This window comes from Hevea brasiliensis, chromosome 9 (assembly GCF_030052815.1).
Source record: "Hevea brasiliensis isolate MT/VB/25A 57/8 chromosome 9, ASM3005281v1, whole genome shotgun sequence".
Classification (NCBI taxonomy): Eukaryota; Viridiplantae; Streptophyta; class Magnoliopsida; order Malpighiales; family Euphorbiaceae; genus Hevea; species Hevea brasiliensis.
Window position 1 is genome coordinate 69,249,288 of NC_079501.1, and position 22,154 is coordinate 69,271,441.

General features: G+C 37.1%; 1 non-coding gene across 1 annotated transcript; it reads right to left on the minus strand.

The window, feature by feature from the left end:
• Positions 1 to 201: 201 nt before the first annotated feature.
• Positions 202 to 308, minus strand: LOC131183555 (small nucleolar RNA R71). Its single transcript, XR_009151603.1, has one exon. It is a non-coding gene; the product is annotated as a small nucleolar RNA R71 (small nucleolar RNA).
• Between the last annotated feature and the right edge of the window lie 21,846 nt (positions 309 to 22,154).

Consider the following 22,154-nt stretch of genomic DNA (forward strand, 5'->3'; position numbering starts at 1 on the left):
CTCCAGTGCTTTCTTACCCTTTGTGACACATTCAAGATGAATGGAGTTTCTGATCAATTCATAAGACTCAGAGCATTCCCATTCTCCCTTCGAGATAGAGCAAGGAAGTGGTTACTCTCCCAACCAGCTAGAACATTCACCACATGAGAAAACCTCTCACAAGCTAATCTAGCAAGATACTTCCCACCTGCAAAGACTGCAAAACTAAGGCTTAAGCTCAAAACCTTTAGACAAAAGGAAGGTGAATCACTCTATGACGCATGGGAAAGATATAAAGACCTGCAGAGGGAATGTCCACACCATGGCATAGAGGATTGGCTACTAGTGCAAAACTTCTATAATGGGTTACTACCCTCTACAAGGAGCACAGTTGATTCAGCTATAGAAGATGACCTGATAGAGAAAATAGTGATACAAGCACTTGAACTCCTAGAGAGGGTTGCATACCATAATTACGAGTGGTCAAATGAAATAGGAAATGTAAGGAGAACATCAGGTGTCCTGGAAGTGGATGCCCTAAGCATGATAAATGCCCAATTTGATCAGCTTATAAGGAAGCTTGATAAAATGCAAGCCAATGCAGTGGAGATGAATAGTCAACATGAGGACAGCTATGGAGGAGTATACATAAATTCAAAATATAAAAGCTTCAATGAACCTTCCACAGAACAGATGAACTATGTGAATAATGGAGGAAACTTCCACAGAACAGAGGAACTATGTGAATAATGGAGGAATAATCCATATTCAAACACTTATAACCCTGGATGGAGGAACCACCCAAATTTCTCATGGTCTAATCAGCAGAACCAGCCAATAAACAAGCAACAGGGGTACAAACCACCAGCACCTCCTGGATTTTAGAACAAAGGCCAAAACTTTGCACAGCCACCACCGCCTCCTCAACCTCAGCAACCTGAACTGAAGATGACCATGGAATCCATTATGGAAGGATTCCTAGTAGCTCAATAACAATAGAATCAATTGATTAAATAGCTGACTTCCAGAATGGACCAACTTGCTACCCATAACAAGATGCTAGAGAATCAAATTGCCCAGCAAGCAAGTTCTTCAAGTAAGGCTACTGGTAAACTGCCTAGTCAACAGGAGATGAACCCAAGAGAGCATTGTAAGGCAGCTACATTGAGAAGTGGGAGAACTTTAATACAATCAGAGGAAGAACTAACAGAGGAGACCTCAGAAGAATCTAAAAGCCAAGTAGAGAAAAGGGAGGAAAAAGCCAAGAAAGATCATAGAGAGGAAGCAACGAAGAAAAAGAAGTTACCAGAGCCATACCAGCCTCCCCTACCTTTTCCTCAGAGATTTCAAAAAGCCAAATTAGAGAAGTAGTTTGGGAAGTTTTTAGAAGTTTTACAAAAACTTTATATCAATATTCCCTTCACAGAAGCACTCTCTCAGATGCCATCCTATACTAAATTTCTTAAGGAAATTCTATCAAAGAAAAGAAAACTAGAAGATTGGGAGACAGTTGCTCTAACAGAGGAATGCAGTGCCATACTGCAAAACAAGCTACCTCCAAAGTTGAAAGATCCAGGAAGCTTCTCCATACCCTACCTCATCGGTAATAAGAAAATAGACAAAGCCCCATGTGATCTTAGGGCAAGTGTGAGTTTAATGCCTCTATCAATATGCAAAAAGCTAGAGATCGGAGAACTGAAGCCCACGACAATTTCACTGTAATTGGTTGATTGATCAGTTAATATCCAGTGGGCATACTTGAGAACATCCCCATCAAAGTGGGCAAATTCTTCATTCTAGTAGACTTTGTTGTCCTTGAGATAGAAGAAGATGTTCAAATCCCTATCATCTTGGAAAGACCATTCTTAGCAACCGCCGGAGCAATCATAGACATCAAAAATGGGAGACTAACCCTCAAGGTAGGAGAAGAAGAAGTGGAATTCAACTTGTTCGACATAATGAAACACAAATTTGAACCTGATGAATGCTTCAAGGTCGACATAATTGAAGAACAAGTTGAAGAGGAATTTCATAAAAAACATCCTAAAGATCCTCTTGAAGCATGCATTGTGCACAGTCACACGGCAAATAATGAAAACACAAAAATAGCAGCCTATGCACAACAGTTAGCAACTCATCCACCCCTACCCCTAGCTCAAGCCTCCGAGATGGAGGAGTTAAAGGAGGAACAGCCCAAGGACAAGCTCTAGAAAAACACAAAATAGGTAGAGCTTAAACCTCTCCCATCCTCGCTAAGGTACACATTTCTGGACTCAAACTCTAAATATCCTATTATAATCAATGCTAGCCTTTCAAAGTTAGAAGAGGAAAAATTGTTGAGAGAACTTAGGATCCACAACAAGGCCATAGGGTACACAATAGAAGACCTAAAAGGGATTAACCCCTCAATTTGCATGCATAGGATACTTATAGAGGAAAACAGTAAACCCACTATAGAGCACCAAAGAAGATTAACCCAAACATGAAAGAAGTGATCAAGAAAGAAATTTTAAAGCTATTAGATGCAGGTGTCATATACCCAATTTCTGATAGTAAATGGGTTAGTCCAGTACATGTAGTTCCCAAGAAAGGTGGAACAACTGTTATCCAAAATGCAAACAACGAACTGATCCCTACTAGGGTAACCACTAGTTAGCGAATGTGCATAGATTATAGGAAATTGAATAGTGCCACCAAAAACTACCATTTTCCTCTCCCTTTCATTGACCAAATGCTAGAAAAGCTAGCAAAACACTCTTATTTCTGTTATCTAGATGGGTATTCGGGATTCTTTCAAATTCCTATTCACCCAGAATACCAAGAAAAGACAACATTCACTTGCCCCTATGGAACATTTGCATATAGGAGAATACCTTTTGTTCTTTGTAATGCCCCTGCTACCTTTCAAAGATGCATGATGGCTATTTTTTCTGATTATATTAAAAATATCATGGAAGTTTTTATGGATGATTTTTCTGTATATGGAACTACTTTTGATGATTGCCTAGCTAATTTATCTAAGTTGTTGCAGAGATGCGAAGAATCAAACCTAGTCCTAAATTGGGAAAAATGCCACTTCATGGTAAGGGAAGGTATCGTGCTGGGACTGTAACACCCTCACTGTAGTCACCGTACATTTTACTGTTCAAGTGACCGGTGTCAGTCTGGATAACTAGAACGTCTGGAAAAATATTTAGACTAAAGTGAGGAGTCATAAATAACTCAAATAATGATAAGAAAAATTAAGAAAAAATTTTAGAAATAAAATACAACCAAGTTAAATGAGCCGGTGCCCTAGCGATGGGTAACCTAGTGGGAAGTTACGGTCTTCATAGCTAGGAGCCCTAAACCCAAGGAAAAATTTATGAAATAATTTTTGGAACTCCAGAGAAGAGTCATTGAGGTTTCTATGGCATTAGAATTCCAAGAAAAGGCTTAGAAAAATTTTTCGATCGGTACAGACGATTTTAGCTCAATAAGCCAAACTGAGGGCATTTTGATCATTTCGTCTTCAGAGATGATTTTTAGCCGACTTGTCCAGTTAAGTAAATAATTATTATGACATAAAATATGAATAAATATTGCTAAAAATTTAATTGAAAATGAGTAGAAAATAAAAGAAAAGAAAAATGAAAGAAATTGAGAATTATGACATCACATGATGTCATTAAATGCCCCCACCCAATCACAATTTAACAAATTAACTAAAGAGATAAAAAGGAAATAAAAAAAATGAGATAAAAACAAAAGAAATCAGCAGCTATCTTCCCCAATCAGTCGAATCAAGAGAGAAAAGAGATAGAAAAGGAAAATTTCACCATTTTTACACTACTCCAAGCTTTACTTCCCACCTTAAATCACCATAAATCCCTAACTTGACTTCACTAAATTTGATCCTCACACCTTAGAACACCTCTAGGATGCAAAAAGAAGAGAAGAAAAGGAAGATTTGGAAATTGGAAGAGTGATCAATCGAGGTTAGTGTCCAATTCCTTAACTCTTTCATTTAAATTCTTGTTAGAATGCTAAATTTGAGCTATGATATATAGAATTCCATTAAAAAAATATATGTTAAGGTGTTACCCTATTTTTGGCAGCCATGGATTTGTTATGGTTTTGATGGTTTCTTTGGATTAAATGAGTGAATAGGCTACCCTTGATATGATTGTATCACTCAAAATATTAGTTTATGAGTTTAGTGCAAGAAAATGAAACTTTGGAATTCTAGGGCTAGGGTTTGAAACACAAATATGGGGGTAGATGCAATTGAACACAAAATGATGTTGTAATGGTCATTTAGTGACCATTTGGTGTAGTTTGAATTGGAAATGGAGTGATTGGTGACATTAACTAATGTAGAGAATTAGACTGCCTTAAGTGTGCGTTCTGGACCCTTTAAGTCCAGTGTGCTCTTAGGGTTATAACTCAAGATAGGTAACTCCAATTGGTGCAAGGCCAATTAGAGGTTAGACTAGATAAAAAATGCAACAACTTTGATGAAGGAAACTGTCCCAGAAAATCAACCAAAGTGGCTCTAAAAATTGACCTAATCCGAGTGACCAATATGCAGTCCCCGGAAAATGACCAAATGAATAGTATTCATTCATTTGGTCATAACTCAGTGTAGAAATGTCTAATTGACCTGAATTTTTACCAATAGAAAGCTGAGACATAGCCCTACAACTTTCATGAGGAAAATAAACCCAAATTTTGACCATAACATATCCAAAAACTGAAGTGCAGTCAATGTACAAAAAACTGCAGAATTGATTCTACCCAGAAATTCTGGAAAAATTGTAATCCGGCCAGTTATGGTGTTTATGCCATAACTTGAGCTACAAAACTCTAAATGGAGTGATTCAAGAAAAGAAATGTAACTAGACACAATAAGGAACAACTTTGATGAAGAACATTTGGCTAAATTCTCACTGTAGAATAGCCTAAACTATAGAATGGCCTAATGGAACAGTGAACTGTAGCACCCAAAAATTGAAATTTTGAATTATTCTCCAATGGTTAGAAGTATGGATTGGCAACTAATGCCAACACTTTTGGGAGCCAAAATGTGGTAAATCTATGTGATTAAAACTCATGTAACTATTATATATGAGAAAGTCAATATTTTGACTTAAATGACCAAATAAATAGTAACCTTACATGTTAAGTACAAATATTCAAGAAATAACTTTATAATATGCCCTAGTAGGCCTAATGTGATTGGTTTGGATAGGTTGGCATACCAATAGGGTTCTGATAGCAGTACTGTGTATGATGTATGGCTCCATGTCATTCTGTGATATGATAGCCTATGGCTATACTGATTATGATGTTATACTTGGCTTTATGCCTTATTGCTTTTATGGCTTATTAGCCATTTTGTTTGCACATCGGGAGACACAATGTGACCGATGGTGTGACGGCCTGAGGTACCAGGTACCCAGTGCTAGTTTACCCATTTATCCAGTCCGGTCAATTTGTATAGGTTACTTGGGCATGGAAAAGTATAATTGTAATTGAATTGATTTTTAAAGGACGTAAGGAAATTAAATATCAAGATAAAGAACAAGAATGATTACAATAAAAAGAGGCTCAAAAAAAATCATCAAGAAAACGATTAATAAAATGCTAGAAAGAGTTAATATCATAAAATGTAATTAGCCTTCGACTAAATAATAAGTTATTAATTATTGATTTCTTATAAGCACAATAACTAGGAAATTTTTACTTTTATTTGCATATTATATTTTCTTGTATTATTGGCACAACTAAGCTTTATGCTTAGCGCGCCGCTTTTGCATCGCGTAGGTATTGAAGATTTGGACAGAGAGCCCAGTAGACCACAGACTGGGTGAGGTCGTTCATAGTTCTGCATAGTATCTGTGTCACCTCACAGACTACAGTGCATTAGTAGGACACTAGGTCCCATTTTGGTATTTTGGTAATGTTTGTTTTTTGTAATTAAACTTTTATTTTCTCATGTATAAATTGAAACTCATGTAATATATTTTAGTATTAACGCAAATATTTGTAATTTGTGTTTATAAATGAAAATTTAGTATTTATTGATGATTTGAACATGATTATCATGTGAAATGAATGAATGTCAAATAGAAGAAGTTGTGAGAAATGATTGAGACTATTAAGATTATGTTGATATAAATGGAGTTTGAGAATGATTGAAAATGTATTGGAAGTGTTTTTTCACAGGTTCCAAAGAACTATTTTATCCATTTTTAGCCAGTACTCCACCGGATTTTCTATAAAATTTTCGGAACCCCAAATGAATTTATAATTTCAATAAATGACTTAAATGAGTTAAATTTCACAAATTGCACTTCATATCCATGAAGAAATAAATTAAAAAAGGATAAAAATGATTGGGATAAATATAGTGTTCCAGTACACTGTGTGGCATATCTTGCTCGGCTACACTGTAGACGAGTAAAGGGTGTCACAGGGACATTTGATATCAGAAAGAGGAATTGAGGTTGATAAGGAAAAAATTGAGATCATTGAAAAAAAGCCATCACCAACATCAGTCAAGGGAGTGCGAAGCTTTTTGAGACATGCAGGATTCTACAGAAGATTCATTAAAGATTTTTCCAAAATAGCTAAGCCACTTACCAACCTGTTAAGTCAAGATATTCCCTTTGATTTTGATGAAAATCGCCTTGTTTCTTTTAACAGGATCAAAGAAGCCCTGATCTCAGCACCAATAATGCACCACCAGATTGGGAGCTACCATTCGAGGTGATGTCTGATGCAAGTGACTTTGCAGTTGGAGTGGTGCTCAGGCAAAGAAAAGATAAAAAGCTCCATGCCATTTATTATGCCAGCAAGAAGCTTGATGACGCGTAAATAAATTATGCTACCATAGAGAAGGAATTCCTAACAGTGGTGTTTGCAATGGATAAATTCATATCTTACTTAATTGGGTCAAAAGTCATCGTATTCACAGATCATGCTGCCATCCAGTACCTTTTGAATAAGAAGGAAGCAAAGCCAAGGCTGATTAGATGGATTTTACTCCTGCAAGAATTTGACCTTGAAATCAAGGGCAAAAAAGGATCTGAAAATGTAGTGGCTGGCCCTCTTTCTAGGCTAAAATTTGAGTACACAGGAGACTTCGAGGATTTGCTAATTGATGACTCATTTCCTGATGAGCAATTACTAGCATTCTCCCAGACTCCATGGTATGCTGACTTTGTTAATATTCTTGTATGCAGGGTATTACCTCCAAACATGACTTATCAGCAAAGGAAGAAATTCCTACATGATGTGAGATATTACACATGGGAGGAACCTCTACTGTACAAAAGATGTAATGATGGGCTGATAAGAAGATATATACCAGAGGAAGATATGGAAAGTATTCTTCAGCACTGCCATTCATCACTATATGGAGGACATTTTGGAACCTCAAAAACAGCAGCTAAGATCTTGCAAGCAGGATTTTACTGGCCATATTTGTTTAAGGATGTGAGATCTTTTGTGCTAGCTTGTGATCAATGCCAAAGAATAGGTAACACTTCAAGAAGGAATGAAATGCCACTGCATGGTATACTTAAGGTAGAATTTTTTGATGTATGGGGGATAGACTTTATAAGCTCATTCCCCTTTTCCCATGGAAATAAGTATATTCTAGTTGGTGTTGATTATGTGTCAAAATGGATAGAAGCAATAGCCACACCAACCAATGATGTAGAGTGGTCAAAAGTTTCCTGAAGAAGAATATATTCACAAGATTTGGCACATCGCGAGCAATAATCAGCGATGGAGGAAGTCACTTCTTCAACCAATAATTCGAAACTCTTTTGAAAAAGTATGGAGTGACTCACAAAGTGGCTACACCTTATCATCCTCAAACAAGCGGCCAAGTAGAAATCTCAAATAGGGAACTAAAGGGGATTCTAGAGAAAACTATAAATAGATCCAGGAAGGACTGGTGCATGAAGTTAGATGATGCACTATGGGCATACCGCAATGCATATAAAACCCCAATTGGCACAATACCCTTTTAACTAGTTTATGGAAAATCATGCTATCTCCCTGTTGAACTTGAACATAAAGCTTACTAGGCAATTTAGAGCCTAAACTTTGACCTCAAAGCTGCTGGTGAAAAAAGGCTCCTACAACTGAATGAGTTGGAAGAAATCTGATAAGATGCTTAAAAAAATGCCAAAATCTTCAAAGATGAAACCAAAAGATGGCATGACAGGCGCATAGTAAGGACAGAAATAAAAGAAGAAGACCTTGTCTTGTTATTCAACTCTAGATTGAAACTCTTTCTAGGGAAGCTAAAATCAAGATGGTCTGGACCTTTTAAGGTCACCCAAGTCCTCCCACATGGAGTAGTAGAAGTATGGAGCGAAACCTCAGGAGTATTTAAGGTCAATGAGTAGAGGCTGAAGCCTTACTTTCAAGGGGAACCCATAGAGAAGGGAGTCAATTGCACCATCCACCATCCTACTGACAGATCGTGAAAGATGAAAGCAAAGTCGAGCTAAATATTATAAACAAGCGCTTTTTGGGAGACAACCCAAAATTTTTCTAAACTTTTCTTCTTTCCCTTTCTCATTTTGATTTTTGTTTCATATTCATTAGTATTTCATTTAATAGAACCTTCTGAAAAAGCAAGAGGGAGTAGATAACAAGAGAGGAGAGAAATCATCAAGTCAAAACCATAAAAGAGAATATTGGACAAAACCGGAGAAGTAGCTCTATTGCTAACCTTTGCATCAATTTCATGTGTTGTGATAATAAAATTTTTCATTTGGGAAAAATTTGGAAAATCAGAAAAGTACACAGGTCATGTATTGGTTTCACACACCCCGTGTAACTTTCTGGAAGTCCGTAAATTTCTTGCAATTTTAACTCTGAAGGAGGCAGAAAGTTACACGGGTCCATAGCCCAATGTACACGGACCGTGTAATGTTGCTAGCAGAATATCTTAAGGAGAGAAAGTCACACGGGCCCTCTTTGTACTTGACACGGGCGGTGTAACATGTCCAGCAAAGCAACTCGAAAGGCAGTAAGTTACACGGGTCCCAGAGCTCAATTACACTGGCCGTGTACTACGACAGAATTTGAAATTTTTAGGCAGACATTTACACAGCCCTACATGTCAGGACCTGTATAGTGATAAATGACCAATGTATCATATCGCAGATGTGACACCTGGGGCACGAAATGCCCGAAATGAAGAGTCCTAATGGCTCTTTAAATGCACCCCTCGCATTAAACCCGTTCATAAAGGTAAAACCCTTCATCTCCACCCCTCCTAGTCTATAAAAACCCCTCAAATATCTTCCAACTTCACCAAACCCTACTCATCTCCTTCCCAAAAACTTATCAATGGCTCCTGCAAAGTGGTCTGCTCGAAGAATGGGCTCTTCCTCAAGGCACGGAGGGGAATCCTCACCTTCTCCCCCTTAGTTGACACCCCAATGCCCAAGAACAAGGGTAGCATCTCCTTAACCCTCTTAACCAGCCCCTCCCCCACTGCAATCCCCACCACAAGCCGCTTCACAACCCGAAATCTCCATTCCTTGGGGATTTTGTGATGATGCCCACAAGGCAATGTGCACCCGACTTCACACCTGAAAAATTATGTAACACCCCTATGTTCGGTAGTGTGTTCTACTGTTTCGGTGACTAGTGTCTGTCCGGACAGCTAGGATGTCTAGAACTACATTTAAAAGTAGTGAGGAGACATAAAATAATGAAATACAAGAAAAGAAAATACAAAAAAAAAGAAAAAATAATAGTAATGAAATGAAACTAAGTTAAACGAGCCAAAGACTGCAAAGAATGGGTGACCGCACAGGAAGTTACAATACAGTAATAACCGACCAGGATCATAGGAACCCTCGAAATTTAGGTTTGAGACATAATTAAAGACTTATTGAAGTATAAATATCATTAGAAATATCAAAGAAAAATTAATTAATTAGTACAAAGAAAAATGAGAAATCGAGAGAACAACAAAACTCGGTGTTACCGAAAAATCGGGAATGCAACCTAAATAGGGGCATTGTGGTCATTTGTGTAACACCCTCCTTGTAGCAACTCCGTACATTCTACTGTTCTAGTGACCAATGTCAGTCCAGACAGCTAGAACGTCCGGAAAAATATTTAAACTAAAGTGGGGAACCATAATTAACTCAAATATTAATAAGAAAAATTTAGGAAAAATTTTAGAAATAAAATACAACCAAGTTAAATAAACCGGTGCCCTAGCGATGGGTAACCTAGTGAGAAGTTGCGGTTCTCGCAACTAGGAGCCCTAGACCCAGGGAAAAATTATAAAATAATTATTGGGACTCCAGAGAAGGGTCATTGAGTTTCTCATGGCATTAGAATGCTAGGAAAATGCTTAGAAAAAATTTTCAATCGGTATAGACAATTTTGGCTCGTTAAGCCAAACGGAGGGCATTTTGATCATTTCGTCTTTAGAGATGATTTTTGGCCAACTTGTACAGTTAAATAAATAATTTTTATAACATAAAATATGAATAAATGTTGTTAAAAATTTAATTGCAATTAAATAGACAAGAAAAGATGAGAAAATGAAAGAAAATGGACTTATGACACCATAATGATGTCATTAAGATTCTCCCAACCAACCTAATGTGGACACATGGCATAAACTTATTTAAAAGAGACAAATGGGCTGGAAAAAAGGAAAAAAATCAGAACTCTTTCCTTTTCTTTCTTCTTTGCCGTGACCCTCCTCAATAGCCACCCATTTTCAAGCTTTTTCAAGCTTGATTTCCCTAGCTCTCACCCCACTAAACCTTATACTCCCAACACAAAAAAGTATTCTTACACCTCGAAGATTCTTTTGGGAGCAAAAATAAAAGGAAAACAAGAATTCTAGCACGTGGAAAATCTCACTCCATAGAGGCTAGTGACGTAACTTTAAATTTTACTTTAAATTCATGTTTAAGGACCATGAATGAGTGCACATGACAAAGAAAATTGATGAAATACCACTGGTATGCTAACTATAAATTTCGGTAGCCTTGGTTGGGGTATGATTGTGATGAGTTAAATGGAGTTAACATGCTAGTATGGATGCCTTTAAATTGCATCTCTTAAGTGGAGTGTTGAAATGCAATAGTAATGCATGGTATGTGATGTTTGAGTTAGGGTTTTGGGATGAAAATAGAGACTTTGATCATGTGATGATGGAAGTAGGTTTTAATGGTCAATTAGTGACCATTTGGTTCTGTTTAAATCACAAATGAAGTGAATTGTGTAGTGGGATTAGAGTTTAGTGTGGCTGCCCTTGGTGACCTGCAGGACTGGGCATGAGTCCAGCAGGTTTGGGCAGCAATAACTTGAATTGTAGAGGTTCAATTGGTGCAAGACCAATTGGACATGAAACTAGACACATAATGGCACAACTTTAGTGGAGAAACTATGCCCAGAAAACCAAACCAAGTTGACCAAAAGTTTGCCCTAATCCGGGTGACCTGCATTCTGCCTGGGCAAAATGACCAAATGAATAGTATTTGGTCATTTGGCCATAACTCAGTGTAGAAAGGTCCAATTGACCTGAAATTTTACCAGCAACAAGCTGAGATATAGACCAACAACTTTCATGAAAAAACCTAACCCAAATTATGACTAGAACATATTCAAAAAGTGAGTTGCAGTCACTGTTCCATGTACTGTAGATTTGGTCAGTCTAGAAATTCTGAAAAAATTTCAGTCCTGCCAGTTGTGATTTTTGGGCTATAACTTGAGCTAGAAAACTCCAAAATGGATTGATTCAAAAAAGGAAATGCAACTAGACAAAATAAGAAACAACTTTCATGTTGATCAATTTGCCAAATTCCCACTGCAAAAATGACTAATGGAACAGTAAAGACAAAGCATGAAAACTGAAAATTCTGTCCAATTAACATTAAGCTTAGAAATGGTATTGGCAACCAATACCAACAAATTTAAAATGCAAAATGTGGTATGTTGATGATATTTAAAACAATATGCCCATTTTCAATGCAAAAGTCAACATTTTAGTTGACCAATGAAATGAATAGTAGCCATAAAAATTTCAATTTCAAAGAATTACATAAAGTAAAAGTGTTAAATGCCCTAGTAGGCCTAATGTGATTGGTTTGGATAGGTTGGCATGCCAATAGGGTTCTGTTAGCAGTACTGCATATGGCTTCACGTCATTCTGTGTTTCATGGCTTCCCATGCCATTCTGTGACATAATAGCCTTTGGCTATGTTATTTGAATTGTTACACTCGGGTTTTAACTTTGATAATTATTACAGCTTATTAGCTGTTCTGTTGCACACCGGGAGACACATTGTGACCGATGGTGTGATGGTCTGAGGTACTTAGTACCCAGTGCCAGTTTACCTATTTATCCAGTCCAGTCGATTAGTATGGGTTACTCGGGCAATGATAATAAACCTTACCAAATTTTAATTGAATAACACTGCAAATAATATCAGAAATTAAGTCTACTAAAAAATGTAAACATCTGCATACTTATTTTTATTATATTTTATTTTATTTTATATTGTCACCACTAAGCAGAATTGCTTAGCTCGTCGCTTTTGCCACGCGCAAGTACTGGAGACCTAGCTGGGGAGCCCAACAAACATCAGATAGGGTGAGTCTTCAATGCTACATCCGGGGTCCAGAGTCACCCCACATCTACACTACATATGGTAGGACATTAGGATTTTGGGTAGCATTTTGTATTTTGCATTTTGTATTAGTTTTGGATTGTAACTATAACTCTTGTAGTTATGTAATAATGTAAACCTATGAAATTTCATGTTATGGAAATTTTCTGTATAATGTATGTTGATAAACAAAATGTTGAGAAATGTTTATGAATGTGCTTCCAATAATGAAGTGAAAAGAAAAATTTCTGAAAATAATGTTGTGATTTGAGATTGAGATTTTGAGATTGACTTGAAATGTGTATAATGGAGTTTGGAATTAGAAATTATATTGGAAGTGTTTTTAAACAGGTTCAGAAGAACTGTTTTTCCAATTTATAGCCAGCACTCTGTCGGATTTTCTATAAAAATTGCGTAAAAATTCAGATTTATCAAAAATTGTAAATAAATGAATAAAAAGGGATAAATTGTAATTGAAACATGAATTGGTGCTCCGGCACACTGAGTGGCATAACTTGCTCGGCTACACTGTTGACGGGTAAGCGGTGTCACAATTTGACATCCCGAGTTGCCTGTTGACCTCAATGTCCATTAAAAATGAGTGATAGCACACTTTGAAAATATCATAAAAATTAAATTTGTGGTACATAATAATAATAATAATAATAATAATAATAATAATAATAATAATAATAATAATAATAATAATAATAATAATAATAATAATAATAATGCAAGAAATGGGGTGTAAATTGAATAATTAAAACTTTAACATATAATATTGTTTAATTAAACTATAGTGGAGCACTAAGGGGTATTTGAACTCATTAAGGGACATGTGTATGTCCACTAAGCAATTCAGTTTCTGCTTCATCTTCTCCATGCCAAATTGAGGTCCCAAATTCCTCCATAGCCAAAACCTTCAAAAGCTCCACAATCTTCACCATTTTTAACTTAAACCCCAAAGCTTGCTTCATTAACTTTGCTCCTCACCTTGCAAGGAAGAGTTTGATAGCAATTTTAAGAAGTTTAGTGAGGTTTTGATCAAGCTTCAAAAGTTATAAGTGAGTGTTTTTAATTCTTATTTCATTAAAAGTGTAACCAAGGTTGTGGGTAGTTGATTTATGGAAGAATTTTTTATGTTAATGATTGAATGGTGATACACCATTTTGGCAGCCATGGAAACTCACTATTTGTAGCTTGTTTTTACTTGTTTATGGTTGTTTAAGATGTTGGTATAAGTGTTTATGTATATAGAAATAATTTAGATAATGTATACTAAGTGTATGTATGATAGTGCACTTAGTTTTGGAAATTTGGAAGCTATTTGAGGGAGATGTGCAAATCGGCAACTTTAAAGTGTAGTTTAAAAGGTGTTGTTTCATGGTTTGGGTTATTGAATTATATTGTTATTGATGGCAGCATGTATATGTGTATAATGGTTTGGAATTGGGTATGTAAATGGGGTATGTTCATGTGGCTAAATGGTGTAAATGGACTTTGGAAAATTCTGTGCTATAGTGTGCATATTGAGAATGGTTACAAGCTATCCAAAATGATGAAAATGTGTTGTTAAATGTGTTAATGGTAAGGTACAAACCAGAATTCACATGAAGGAAGTAATTTGGTAAGTGTTGAATATGTAATTGGTAAGTGATGAGGAGTGTGTAGTAGGGCAGTATATGTTTTAGCTTATAACCTTAAGTGTGTGACTCCAATTGGTATGAGACCAATTGGAGGTGAAACTAGGCACAAAATTTGCCAACTTTCATGAAGGAAGCTTACCTACATTCTGCCTAGAAGGTAACTTGAAAAATGACTAAATCCGGATTAGTGACTTGAAAGCATGAAAATTTACCATTTGGGCAGTAGTTAGTGTTTTGACCATAACTTACTCAAAACAGGACCAAATGACCTGAACTTTTTACCATGAATAGTTTAGACATATATCTACAATTCTTATGAAGACACTAAAGCCTAGAAATGGCCAAAACTAAGCCAAATAGCTTGCACAAGTTCAGGTACCAAAACTGGCCGAACCAAAAGTGACCTAAAAATGACCTAAGCCTACCATTTTGGTGCATTCTGTCCAGCATTGGTAAATTGACCATAACTTGGTCTACAAAACTCAGAATGACCTGAAATTTTGCCCCGCATGCAATAAGACATAGACCTACAAGTTTGTAGTTTGGACCAAAACCTGAAAACCGAGGGAACTAGGTCATCCGGCTAGGTCAAATTACTATACTGAAATCCGACAAATTACAATAAAATGCAATATATTTGAAAATGAATTTGGCAACATGTACCAATACTAAAGGGCTATAAAATGTAACATATTGGTAACATTAAACCTAATTCACCTAGAGTGCATCAAGGGTCAACATTTTAGGTTGACTAAAGAAAATAATAGAATTTAATAAATTAATTATTAAGCCTTATTGTTAAAGACAGTTTAAATGGGTAAATTGTGTGTTTCAATTAGCAAAGACTCAAGGAAGGGAAAGGAAACACTGAGTCAGGGCCAAGAGACTTTTATCAGAGGTTTGTGCACAATAGTTATTTCTTTTGACTTTTTAATTGAAATAAATTATGAGAATTTTATATGTTATTGTTTTGAATTGTGAAAAATTGTTTGAATGGAAATTTGATGGATACTTATTATTTGAAAATATTACAATTGGTTTGAAACCACAGCTATCATGTATATTCGATTAAATTCCTCGCTAGCTTGTCTAGTGGGACGAATTGACTTTGAATTCCCTCTTTGGCTGAAGTGTTGAGGTGTGTGCCTGTTGATGACGAATAGAATGAGTACTCATATTATTACTAGCTAGCTATGTTATTCCTCACTAGCCATCGGCTTTTGGGACGAATTGAACTTTGGAACATGATTAAGCTGTGTGTTTGATTTATTGATATTTATTTTGATATTGTGAAATGGAGTTTAAATTCTTATTGACATTCACTGTCTTTGAATTTAACTATAATTTTAAGTATCCACTATTTATACGACTTATGATTTATGATTTAAAGTTGCATTTTGTTAATGTTGTGTACCACTGAGACATTGGCTCAGTGATAGCTTTTCATTGCTGTCGCAGGTAGACAAACTGACAGGGCAGCAGACTAGGCTGCTAGTGCTACATTGAGAGTTCATCGGGTATATTGAGTATACCATAATTTGCATTTTATATTGTAATGTATGTTCACTGTATGTATATATTGTTCTTAATTTTGAGCAGTTGTAAATTAAAATTGTACATTAAAATTTTACATTAAAGTTGCAAACTAAATTTATAAATTATTTTGGCTTGTAAATATTGTGATATATTTCTTTTATCTCAGCTTTTGAAAATACTGGAAAATTATTATGGATTTGAGTTTGGCAAATGTTGAGAAATTTATTGTGTTGATTAGATATTGGAATTTGGGGATTGAACAAAATATTGGAAGTGCTTTTTACAGATTTTTGAAGAACTATTTTATTCAAAATACAGATGGCACTCTGTCAAAATTTTTACAGAAATTATTAATACTTTAAATGTGTTATCTGATTTCACTTCAGTTAAAAAAATTTTTAACACCTGTAAATAGTGCTCACCACTTTGTAAAGAAGTAAGAAAAGGTTTAAAATCCCTTGTAGTATATTTAATGAGCTATCAGTAGGCGAAGTTTGATAATTCATTAGATATACTATAGGATCATGTTATGCCTTATGAAGGGGTAGGCTGTGACATGTTTTAGTGGTATCAGAGCTAGTTTTTAAATTCTGTTTTCACCTGTAATTTGAATACTCTTTCTTCATAGTACAACTGCTCAATGTCATTGTTTGATACATACAGTACATTACATCATAAATATGCACTAACGGGAGGAAATCTCCTTGTGTTATTGTTCAGGAGGTCTAAGATCCTCAAATTGACTATAGAAGAAGGGGATCGATCAGTCGATCTATCTATAGAGGTTGAGGTACAAGGGGATGCCCCAGCCCTACATAATGTCAGTGGATTAGCCACACCAACCACCTCAGTACCGCAGTTTCCTGCTTAGTTTGCACAGTAGATGGCTGCAATGTTCCAACAGATGGCTAGTAACATGCCTACTCAAATCCCACTATAGACACCAATGGTACAACCATAGTCTTCAGCTAGGCAGTATGACAAGCTGATTAAATATGGGGCTACTGAGTTCAAAAGGACAGTAGATCCTCTAGAGGCAGAACAGTGGTTAGAGAGAATGGATAGGGTGTTTAAGAAGCTACATTGTACAGAGGAGCTCAGATTTGAATATTCAGTGTCTCTGCTACAGGGGGATGCATATGACTGGTGGAAAACCATTCCCCATAGTCTGATAGAACCTTCAGTGCTAACATGGAATGACTTTCTACGGGAGTTCAGACAAAAATATGTCCCTGATGCTTCTGTGGACCAGAAGCTGCAAAAGTTCCTAAGTCTAAAACAGGGGAGTAGATCGGTGGCTGAATGTGAAAGGGAATTTCCTGCTTGAGCCATTATGCAGTAAGTCTACTTTCTACTAGTGGGGAGAGATGTAAGAGGTTTGAAACTGGCTTGAAGCCCAGTATCAGATTACAAGTGGTCAGATTCAAACATAATAACTTCTCTAAGCTTATTTCTCAAGCACTAGAATTATAAAGAATTGAATCTGAAGTGGCCCCTAAGAAAAAGAAATCAGAGAAGACAGAAAAAGAGGGAAAGTCAGTAGAACATAGTTCCAGTGGTCCTACTGGAAAGAGGAAGAACCATAGGGGACACAACAGAGGTGGTAAAAAGTCTGCTAGGGGAAGATATTCGGGACAGAAACCTCCTCTATCTGGTCAGCAGAGTACCAGAAGTTCCCACCCTTCCTGCCAATGTGAAACTTGTGGTAGAAGCCATGGTGGGGTATGCTATAAGGCTATAGGAGCCTGTTATAACTGTGGAGGCATAGGGCACTTTGTCAAAGACTGCACCAGTACTCGTAGAGTTGGACCACCTCCTACTACTGCTGAAGGGTCAGTTCAAAATCCTATCACCAGAAGTTCACAACCACCTAGCAGAGGTAGAGGCAGGGGTAAAGGTAGTCCAGCAGGCAGCCAAGGCACAGTGAATCAATCAGAGTAAGGTAGTGCTCCAGTCAGAGTCTACGCAATGAGACAGAGAGAAGAGGTAGAGACATCTGATATTGTGGCTGGTACCTTCTCAACTTTTAATCAAGATGTGTTTGTATTATTTGATCCGGGTTCTACCCATTCCTATGTGAGTACTAGCATCATTGATTGCATTGCTGTTCCGTATGTGAAAATGGACTTTGAGGTGCTAGTAACAAGTCCACTAGGACAAGAGGTCAGGGTCAATAGAATGTATAGGGATTGTCCTTTGGTGATCCAAGGACATACTTTTCTGTCTGATCTCATTGAAATGCCCTTCAGAGATTATGATATCATCTTAGGCATGGATTGGTTAGCCAGGCATCATGCCATGATTGACTGTAGACTGAAGACAGTCACTTTTGGTCTCCCTCAGTATAGTGATGTGGTAATACATGGGGAGAGGCAACTATTGCCATCAAACATCATTTCGGCTGTGCTAGCCAGAAAAATGATCAGAAAGGGATGTGAAGCATACTTGGCACATGTGGTAGACACCCAAGTGGGGAGTCCAGCATTGAGGGACATCCCTACAGTATATGACTTTCTAGATGTGTTTCTTGATGAATTGCCAGGATTACCTCTAGAAAGAGAGGTACAGTTTGAAATTAATGTTATGCCTGGTGTGGATCCAATCTCCATAACACCATACAGAATGGCACCAGCAGAGTTGAAGGAGTTGAAGGTACAGTTGCAAGAACTACTTGAAAAGGGCTTCATCCACCCTAATGTGTCACCTTGGGGAGCGCCAGTATTGTTTGTTAAGAAGAAAGATAGTACTCTCTGCTTATGTATTGACTACCGACAGTTGAATAAGGTGACATTAAAGAACAGATATTCATTGCCTCACATTGATGATCTGTTTGATCAGTTGAAGGGTGCAGCTGTATTCTCCAAAATTGATTTGTGATCTGGTTATTATCAGTTGAAGGTGCAAGAGCAGATTATTCCAAAAATAGCTTTCAGAACTCGATATGACCACTATGAGTTTCTAGTAATGCCATTCGAGTTAACTAATGCTCCAACTGCTTTTATAGATCTGATGAACACTATCTTCAGACCATATCTCGACCAATTTGTAGTGGTGTTTATTGATGATATTTTGATATATTCGAGGAATGCAGAGGAGCATGATAGACATCTGCGGATTGTGCTGCAGACTTTAAGGGAGAAATAGCTATACCCCAAATTGTCGAAATGTGAATTTCGGCTAAAAGAAATCTCCTTCTTGGGACATGTTGTGTCGGCTGAAAGGATCAAGGTAGATTCCAGTAAGGTAGAAGCTATCCTTAATTGGAAGCCACCTAAGAATATCACAGAAATTGGCAGTTTTCTGGGTTTAGCTGGATATTACCGTCGATTTGTGAAAGGGTTTTCTATGTTAGCTTCTCCACTGACCAAGTTGCTTCGAAAAGATGCAAAATTTCAGTGGATAAATAAATGCCAGCAGAGTTTTGATGAGTTGAAGAGGTGTTTGATTGAAGCTCCAGTCCTTACTTTACCTACTCTGGGTAAAGAATACACAGTTTATAGTGATGTTTCTCACAATGGGTTAGGCTGTGTACTGATGCAAGATCGGAATGTCATTGCTTATGCATCACGCCAGCTGAAACCGCATGAGAGGAACTACCCAACACATGATTTAGAGCTAGCAGCTATTATTTTTCCTCTGAAGATCTGGAGACACTATTTGTATAGAGAGAAATGCTACATTTACATAGATCACAAGAGCTTGAAGTATTTGGGCACTCAGAAGGAATTGAACTTGAGACAGAGGAGATGGTTAAAACTGATTAAAGACTATGATTGCTTAATAGACTATCAGCCAGGGAAAGCAAATGTGGTGGCTGACGCCTTAAGTCGCAAGACAATGGCAAGTCTCAGAGTTTCTCCTTTGTCCTTGGTACATGAATTGAAAGCACAGCATGCCAGTTTAGAGATTGATGATGAGGGACAGACAGTAGTTGCATGGCATGTATAGCCAATGTTGATTGATCAGATCAGAATGGCTGCTCAGAGTGATGATAAATATCAGAAGCTACTGAAAGAAGTCCAGTAGGGCAAGAAACCTGAATTTTCTGTGAGAGATGATGGTTTACTACTAAATCAGGACAAAATGTGCGTTCCTAATGATGTTGACTTTTAACAGATCATTATGAAGGAAGCACATGAGTCTCCTTTTACTATGCATCCTGGTGGAACTAAAATGTACAGAGGGTTGAAAGAGCATTACTGGTGGATGGGTATGAAAAGGGATGTAGCTGATTTTGTTTCCAAATGCCTAACTTGTCAACAAGTGAAGGCAGAACATCAAGTTCCAGCTGGTTTGTTACATCCATTGCCAGTACCAGAGTGGAAATGGGAACGGATAACTATGGATTTTGTGATGGGACTTCCAAGAACACAGAATAGTCATGATGCAGTATGGGTTATAGTTGATAGACTAACCAAGTCTGCTCACTTTTTGCCAGTCCGGATGGACTATAGCCTGGAGAGGTTGGCCAGACTGTACATAAATGAGATTGAAAGACTGCATGGAGTGCCAACATCGATTGTATCTGACAGAGATCCTAGGTTCACTTCTAGATTCTGGGGTAGTCTTCAGAGAGCCCTAGGAACTAGATTGAACTTCAGCACAGCATTCCACCCACAGACAGATGGCCAGTCTGAGAGAGTAATTCAGATATTGGAGGATATGCTACGGGCTTGTGTGATTGAGTTTGAAAGTAGTTGGGATACACACTTGCCTTTGATTTAGTTTGCTTATAACAATAGATACCAATCAAGTATTAGGATGCCTCCATATGAAGCTTTGTATGGCAGGAAGTGCAGAACTCCCCTATGTTGGGATGAAGTAGGTGAAAGAAAGATGATTGGGCCAGAAATTATTCAGCACACAAAGGAAAAGATCAGATTGATCAGAGATTGACTCAAGGCTGCATCAGACCGTCAGAAGTCCTATGTTGATCTGAAGAGAAGAGACATTGAATGTGTAGTGGGTGATAAGGTATTCCTTAAAGTTTCTCCTTGGAAGAGGATTATGAGATTTGGCAGAAAGGGGAAACTGAGTCCTCGCTTTATCAGACCATATGAGGTTCTGGAAAAAGTGGGTCCTTTGGCATATCGGTTAGCATTACCTCTAGAGCTAGAAAGGATACATAGTGTCTTCCATGTGTCTATGTTAAGGAGGTACAGATCTGACCCATCTCATGTACTATCAGTTGAAGAGATTGAGGTAAATCCAAACCTCTCATATGATGAAGAACCCATAGAAATTCTGGCACATGAGGTGAAGCAGCTGAGGAACAGACAGATACACCTGGTTAAAGTGTTGTGGAACCATCATTCAGGCCAGGAAGCTACTTGGGAACGTGAAGAGGACATGAGGAGACAACACCCACAGCTGTTCAGAAACTGATGCCAGGTAAAATTTTGAGACGAAATTTATTTTAAGGGGGGGGAGAATTGTAACACCCCTATGTTCGATAGTGTGTTCTACTGTTTCGGTGACCAGTGTCTGTCCGGACAGCTAGGATGCCTAGAACTACATTTAAAAGTAGTGAGGAGATATAAAATAATGAAATATAAGAAAAGAAAATACAAGAAAAATAACGAAAAAATAATAGCAATGAAATGAAACTAAGTTAAACGAGCCAGCACCGCAACGATGGGTGACTGCATGGGGAAGTTACGGCGCAGGCAATAATCGACCCCAGGACTGTAGGGAACTCTCGAAATTTAGGTTTAAGACATAATTAAAGACTTACTGAAGTATAAATATCATTAGAAATATCAAAGAAATATTAATTAATTAGTACAAAGAAAAATGAGAAATCGAGAAAATGACAAAACTCGGTGTTACCGAAAAATAGGGAATGCAACCCGAATAGGGGCATTATAGTCATTTTACATCCCGAGTTGCCTTTTGACCTCAATGTCCATTAAAAATGAGTGATAGCACACTTTGAAAATATCATAAAAATTAAATTTGTGGTGCATAATAATAATAGTGCAAGAAATGGGGTATAAATTGAATAATTAAAACTTTAACATATAATATTATTTAATTAAACTATAGTGGAGCACTAAGGGGTATTTGAACTCATTAAGGGAGATGTGTATGTCCACTAAGCAATTCAGTTTCTGCTTCATCTTCTCCATGCCGAATTGAGGTCCCAAATTCCTCCATAGCCTAAACCTTCAAAAGCTCCACAATCTTCACCATTTTTAACTTAAACCCCAAAGCTTGCTTCATTAACTTTGCTCCTCACCTTGCAAGGAAGATTTTGATAGCAATTTTAAGAAGTTTAGTGAGGTTTTGATCAAGCTTCAAAAGTAGTAAATGAGTGTTTTTAATTCTTGTTTCATTAAAAGTGTAA